The following is an 8,392-nucleotide window of genomic DNA, read 5'->3' on the forward strand; positions in this document are numbered from 1 at the left end:
GATACATAGTTCATAAAAATAATTATTATTTTTGTTTTGAGGATGAAAAATTAATATTGAATTGAATATATGCACACATAAAGATTAATTTAGTAATAATCATACAAAAATGTTCGCATTATTATATGATTTAGTTCCCTCTCAAAAAAAGAAAAATTTTATGATTTAGTTTATACACACGTTCTAATGTGTGTGTATTGACTCTAAGGAGTTACTCTGCATTTTTTTTTTAGAGAAAAGAGTTACTCTACATCTCCACCCTTAATTTTATCTTAATTCAATGTGCTATGTTTAAGTCCGGGTTTCTTTAAAAGTTTTTGGAGCAGTTGTGGTACATATATTTTTGAGGCTGCATGTTATTGGCTAGATAATGGTGTTTTACCTCCGTCTTTGAATTCTACCAACATCACTCTTATTCCAAAAGGAGATACCCAGACATCCATGAAAAATTGGAGACCCATTGCTTTGTGTAATGTTCTTTACAAGATTGTGGCAAAGGTTCTTGCTAACAGATTAATGGTAGTGCTCTCAAAATGCATATCTGAGAATCAGTCAGCCTTTGTGCCTGGGAGGTCTATTTTGGATAACGCTTTAGCTTCTATTGTGATAGTTCATATATGCAATGCAAGACTAACGGTACTGAAGGGGATGTTGCTTTGAAATTATATATCAGTAAGGCTTACGATAGAATTGATTGTGAATACCTGAGGAGCATAATGGGGAAGATGGGTTTTTGCACGAAATGGTCAGAGTGGATTATGATGTGCGTAGAGTCGGTTGACTACTCTGTCTTAATAAAAGTCTAGCCTTCGAGTAATTCACCTTAAAATGGGTAATTCCCAACGGATATCCCGTAGGGTTTAACATACTTCTCAAGCGTCGTGCCTTGTTAAATAATAACGATACTTGTCATACGTTTTTGTTTCAAGAAACTTTAAAATAATAACATACGGGTCCTTGGAAGGAATAGGTGCATAATTTTTAAAAGAACATTATGAAACTGAGTCTATACCGGCACTGCAGAATCACTGGACGAGTCAGTACATTTTGAAATAGTTTTGCAACTAGCCCCAAGCTCGCTCATGCTTGACTTGGATTAGACTTTGGATGGGTGACCTACCGGGAAGTTTCCCGGTAAGCGTGCGAGTGAGGACAAAACACACTGAAAAACTCGTGTTGGTTTGTAGGGTCAGTCGACAATGCTTAAAGTCGTCTGGGATGTTACAAATGGTATCAGAGCAGACCTCTCCCAATACGATGTGGTTCGGGGAAGAACCAGGCGGAAGCTGGTGGGCATGTAACACCCACGGCTGACGAGAGCAGGGGAGTGATCACCGGTGCACAAGCACGACAATGAGCGGCTCCCGATAGTTTCTAAAGGAACCGAATCACATCGGAATGAGAGGGATCCTGTGGCCGTGTAGGTATGGGACTACATGGTTGAAGGAAGGCTTATAAGAATTGTTTGGTACTACCTATATCAACAATATGCATCTTCTTTTTGGTAGCCCATTCCATAAGAACTCCACAATTAATCGTGCTTGACTTGGAGTAGACTTTGGATGGGTGACCTAACGGGAAGACTCGTGTTGGTTTGTAGGGTCAGTCGACAATGCTTAAAGTCGTTTGGGATGTTACAAAACCCTTACATAACTCTTCCTTAGTCGACTGACATTTCTTGCGCGTACTTGACATCACCAACTAAGCAACCCAATTACTACTCTTGAGATGACTCCAATCTTTCTTGACTTACTTAGGTAAGCACACATCTACCATATCCTTACCACGCCTTTTATCGACTATATAGTCTCATTACTTACCCATCTCAGAGTGCTCACACTAAAATCGTATTTCTATGTCTGACATTTCTTACTATTCCTCGTGAAGATTCTTACTATCAAACTCAGCTTTGTGGATACCGTAAAAAACTTCACCAATCAATTTCTGCTGCGCCACTCTGATTCCATCAGTTAACTTTAGTCATAGGCATTAATCCATTGAGATGAATGAAACTTCACATTATTCCTATTACATGGTTACCAATTTTGTGAATTATTCTTATGAATTTCTCATGCTACCATCATACGGAACAACCTTACACTTCTTGCTACTTCTTAAGTTAATTCACAAACCGACTTATCATGTACTCGCACTGCTTCTCCTCGAATAGTTATTATCATTACTTACTTGATGGTTGAGTTTACTGATAGGAGTTTGGCAAGTGCACCAAATACTATCGAAGTAGTAAAAATATCGATCCCACGAGGACTGTTTTTAATCTCAATAATTCAATTACGTTGTATTTTAGGATGTATAAAAGTTGTTTTAATTTGCCACTAGGCAGTAGATTGGTTTGATTGCATAAAAGTAATTACTGAAAATAGAATTGGTTTTTAAGAATAAGAGAGAGATGAGTTTAGGTCTTTTGAATCATCGATGTTCCCCTAATTATTATGTTGCACCTATTCTTATGAATGATTTTCTAATCCCACGATAGTTAACCAAATAGTCCTAATCAATCCCTTGAGTTAGGACCCTCTTCTCAAACTACAGCCCCTAATCCCTTAGGTGGTCTAATAATCTTTGAAGGTTTAAGCACGTTAACCTAATATCACTAACAAACGATTATCTATTCCTAGACTAACCATGTTTATTAGAACAATTCAATAGGTCTAAGTCGAAAGCTATGGTCAGTAGTCATTCGTTTTCACAAAATCATGTTTATATTTGATCAGGATATAAAAAGCATTAAGAACAATTGAATTGAATAAAGACTAGAATATCATTCACAATAAATAGAGTTTCACAGCATAAGGTATCAATTAAGGTTACAACGAATCATCTCAGACCTAACCTCTAATGAATTTAGCTACTCACAATAGTGTTTACAAATAACATAATCATTAGAGGTAATAAAACATACACAAAGTGGTTGAAGGATGAAGAAATCGTCCTCCTGGTCTTCCTTACAGATGCAAAATAGCACTTTTCTCTCTAGAATTCGTAACCCTTGTTTTTGGAATAGACTTCAGCTTAAATAGGCACAGAATATCGCCTAAATCGTGTCACGTTTTAAGTGAATCGTGACACGTTTTTACCTTATGGAGCAAGAAACTAAATTAGGGTTTCACCAAATCGTGTCACGTTTTACCAATCGTGACACGTTTCCATAATGTCGAATCAAAGCTTCTGATGCTTCCCAAATCGTGTCACGTTTGTACCAAATCGTGACACGTTTTATTTCTTTGCATTTCCTTCAGTTTTTCTGCTCTTTTTGCTGCATAAGTCTTCTGTGAACTCCTTTTTGTGATGAAAATACATATAAAATTACATAATGACAAAGTGTCATCACAACCCCAAACTTAAACCATTCCTTGTCCTCAAGGAATTTACTTGCAAAGCTGACAATCGACAGTAAAATAACAATTACCTGATCAAGCAGTAGTACCCAAAAGTTCAACACCTTACTAGCTAAAGATGAGCTAGTTTGACTTGTACGCATCCACCAATTCACAACTCCACGCAACTAATTGAAAAGGGTTCATACACAGTCGACATGCAATCTACATATTACCATACGCTTGAAAAGTTTCTAAACGTCAATCAAAATCAATGTCAATGCACACTTTGAGGTCTTTAAGGGTTATAACGGGGCTTAGGTGAAGGTGGGATAATATTTGGATAAGTAGGCTACACAAAATTTGAGTTAGGGATTCCTACGGAAGTTAAAGCATAAAATTAAATCCTTCATTCATTCACCTTATAGAACAACAATTGCAAAGGTACTAGAGAATATTTATAACATTAGGGACAATCGAGTTTGAAGTTCCTCGGATTTTCAATGTTTTGTCCCTTTTTCATCATTCATTTTCATTTTTTTTTCATACACCAATTTTTGAGTGTATTTTTGCATTTTGCATGACATTCTTTTTTCTTTTTGTTCTCTTATTCTCTAGCACCCCAACCCCAAACTTAATTGGTTGCAAATTCTAATAGCAACCCCAAACTTAATTATTAGCAACATTCTACAATTCCTAACTCAGAAAAACAATAAGGGACAAGTCCTAAAAGTCTCTAAGCTTGTAATGTAGTTTGTCACCGAACAAAAAGTTCTAATCCTACCGGCACAAATTGGCTAAGAAAAGAATAAAATTTAACGATTAAAATCAGGGTAGGCTTCAAAAGGCTCACAGGACCAAAGCACTTTTGCCTCAGTGTGCTAATGACAAAGATCAATCAACCATAGAGAAACAATGCAAGTTCTAGAAATGTAAATGCATGGAATATTCTAATATATGTAAATTGAAAAACAAAATTTGGCAATGAGCCTTATGGCTGAGATTTCTGGGAGTTGTGACTACCTATCTTTACTGCTGTACACTTCGCCTCTGAAAACCAAGTCACTCCTCCTTTTGAACTTTTGGAATACCACTTGAACAACTATTTGTTATCAAACTGTAAAAAGTCAACTAAACAAACAAATTCATCAATAATAAACAAGTGCAGGAATAATCACATAAACGGGGGGTAAAACCGAGTTAAACTTAATGAAAGCAAATAAAATTGTTCGAACATAATAGTTAAAGTTACAAAACCAAAGGTGCTGAAACAAAAACAGAAAAATACAAAAGATGGGCCATCAGTAGCCCACTCAATCATGCATCTGGTCCTCTGGAATCCAAGTGTTGGGGTCCTCCTCTGCATAGGTATCCTCCCCAAAGTGCTACCTAAACTGGGCGCCACCAGCAGCAAAGTTAGCTCTAATCTCCTGCTCTCTATCCTGAGCTCGACCTCTGGTGACATCGAAGTAGTAGTCCATAGCCTCCTCAGACCCATCGAAGCACTCGAACGAGCCTGTCATCTTCCTTCTGTTGAGGCAGATTGCCTCAGTGAACTCCTGACCAAACCTAGGACGGTTCCAGTACTCCTGATCAGACACCTCATTCATCCAGTTGGCATGGCCGAACATGTAGTCCAGCATCATAGGATGAATGGGTGCGTAGGCACCCTGCTGACTGCTCCCCTCTCCAGCAAAAGTCTGACTCTGAGGTGGTGGCTATGGCTGATGTGGTGGTGGCGGCTGTAGCTGTCCTGCTGCTGCTGCCTCGGCAACCTGAATGGCATGCATGCGCTCATGATAATCCTTGACAAAGCCATCCATGTAAGTGTCGGTGATGGGCTTCATCATGGTTGCACTCAGATCGTTCCCAAACAAATCGCACTCCTCCTCCTCACAAAGCCAATTGATAAGGCTCAAGTGAGGGAGTGCCTTCTTAGTACCTGAATCAAACATATAAATATTGTTGGCAATTAACTCACCAACATTGATGGGTGCACATCAAGAATAGCAGACAAGGTAAGCAAGCGGGGCAGCGGAATCTCTGAAGTACAAGAGGTGTCGTCAATAGTTTGCACCACAAAAGATGCCCACGCCTTTGCATTGGGCTTGAAGTCAGCCCTCAATAACATGTGTGACCCTTCATGCCACTTAGCACCTTCAACATAAATCTGCAGAAGGAACTCCTCCCACCTCTCATCATCCCAGTTCTTGAACTCCTTCATCCTCCTCTTCACATCACACACCTCTGGTGGCACAATCTCCAGCAATTGATTGATCCTCTCCGGGCTATAGTCAATCTCCTTCCCCCTCACATAAGACACTTACTTCCTCCCCATATACCTAGCATTGGAATAGAATTCTATCCCAATAGTTTTGTTGGCCTGCTCAAATATCATACTCACCAGGGACTCCCACCCTCTCTCGGTGATCACTTGATGGAACTCAGGGTTAGAGATGAGTTTGGTGAAATCAAAACCTCTCTCCAGGATCACCCTATATCCTCGGATGTCCTTGAAACGGTCACGGGCAGCATTATTATAAAACCTGCGGTTTATAAACGGTGGTGGTGCAGTGTTAGGGCTAGGTTTGATGGGTTGTTTGCGTTTGGGGGCGGTCTTGGCCTTTTTGGATGGCTGGGTTGTGGCTTGGGACTTGCCCTTGTTGTGGGTCTCAACCATGGTTAGGGTTAGGGTTTGGAGAAAAATGAGTATTAGGGTTAGGTTAGGGTTTGGAGATGATGGATTTGGAATGTTTGTGGATGATGATGATGATATATGATGATTGTTTGGTGATTGGAAGATGAAAAGATGAAGATTTATGGTAGAAAAGGGTTTGAAAATCGTAGGTTAGGTTTCTGGGAAAATTTTGGCAGAGTTTGGCAACTTTTGGAAGTGGATGGAATGAAAATCGTGTTGGGTTTATTTATAGGCTGGGAAAATCGTGTCACGTTTGCCAAAAACGTGTCACGATTGGGTTTTGTAACGGTCAGAATTTGAAAACCACCAAAATCGTGTCACGTTTGGGCAAAACGTGTCACGATTTCCATTTTTGAAAAATTTCTTGCCCAGAAATCGTGTCACGTTTTGGCCAACATGTCACGATTTCCAATTGTCGAAATGCACCACTTTTGAGACTTAGAAAAAAATTTAGGTACCAGAATCATGTCGCGATTTCAGTATCGTGACACGTTTTTGAAAATGTCGAATGGGCACCTTTTTTAACTTAGAAAAAATCTTGAAGGAGATTCAGAGGGCAGGCAAATCGTGTCACGTTTTGCCCAAAACGTGTCACGATTTGTACAGTACTGGTCATGAAAATTTTTCTTCCTCTGTCTGTTTCAGCTAAAATCTTTTTGTGTTTTTGAATATTTGAAAGCAATAAAAAAAGAAATAAGAAATACTACCTGAAATCTAAATGTGGGTTGCCTCCCACCAAGCGCTTCTTTACCGTCACTAGCTTGACTTCTGATGACCCCTAAGGATTATTCAACATAAGTCCTACCCTTGCTTTCGGTAGGTCGCCACCCAGATATGGCTTAACTCTCTGTCCATTCACCTTGAAACTTCGGTCACCTTCAGGTGTCATTGTTTTATCTCGGTTTTTCGGGTGTCAAACATTGATTAAGTTTGAACCTTTCTAACCTTTGATATCTCATTTTTTCTTGGGAAGGGAAAAATAAGAAAAAACCCTTGAGAATCGAGGTCCGGGAGTTGTTTTCGCTACGGGAAGGTGTTAGGCACCCATAACGACTATAGTATCCTATAGGAACCGTCTTTACTTTCTACGTGCACGCTTTATTTTTAAATGCTATTTGAAAGTGTTATTGACACCTAAGGGTTTACTAGGTTAAGAATTGGAGGGAGAAGAATGTGTTTGAATTTTGTTTTATTTGAACTGAAGGAATATTGGTTCCTTGCCTACGTACCCTTTTAAGGGATCAAATCCACCGTAGTTCTCTTTCAAAAATGTTTTTGTTTTTGTTGATTGATTTTAAGTTTGAAAATGGAATTTTGGAGAATAAGAGAGAGAGGCCTCAAGGGCATAAGGTTTGTAAAATGTGAGGTGGAATTAGTTATTTTTGCAAAAAGAAGTCTAAGTATGATTAAAATTCATTAAGGTTTTTATTTAAGAAAACAAAGGGAAAATTCAATGGGATTTTGATCCCAAGGTTTCTTTGGAAAATTATTTGAGTGAAGTTGTTCATATTTTTTGGAAAGGAGAATTTTTCTAAGTATCGCGATTCCTATGCATACATCTAAAGCATACATTCCCTAAGCATACATCTAAAGTATTGTTGTGATGTGTGTGCATGTGTCGGTGCTTATGTCGGTGTACATCATTAGAGTCCATTGTCCTTTACATATGCCCTAGTTTACATTCTATGGTCTTGCAAGAATTTAAAAGCAACATTACAAAGTACCTAAGTTTTACATGCTAGTTCTTGGCAAAATTTGAAGTGCAAGAAACAAAAGCTAAGAACATAAGATGGAGGATAAGATGCTTATGGATGAATGAAACATGAAATGAGAGAGTTAGTAGCATAAGGCATAATAGAAATTGAAATAGAGGCAAGTAAAATTGCAATAACCAAAGTAAGGATATTACCACAAAACACATAACAAAAATAGTGCCAAATAACTAAAATTCCACCACAAAGTACAAAGGCCACATGACCTATAATTCTCATGATTCAACACACCTTCAAGGCATAAAATCCAGGTTTTAAAATGAGGATCAAAGTGTCATTGTAAACTTTGCATTTTAATGGGAATTTAGACCTATTTGCACTATTTATTCATAAAACAAAACTTGCAAAGCAAGCAACCAGGCATCACATGCACATATTCAATAAAACACATTCAAACAGTAGTAAAAGCTTCATAAAATCACATATCATGAACCACAAACATTTATCAAGAATTGGAATGCAATTTCCATGGATTTTTAACATGAAATTCAAGTAATAAAGCAAGAAAATGTCACAATATTTTTTATCAGGTTTTAACATGTAACAATATCACAAAAATATCAAGAAAATTTTCAAGAACACAT

The sequence above is a fragment of the Medicago sativa genome, chromosome 1, assembly GCF_051527215.1.
Source record: "Medicago sativa cultivar Bolivia chromosome 1, Bolivia_mono, whole genome shotgun sequence".
Lineage (NCBI taxonomy): Eukaryota > Viridiplantae > Streptophyta > Magnoliopsida > Fabales > Fabaceae > Medicago > Medicago sativa.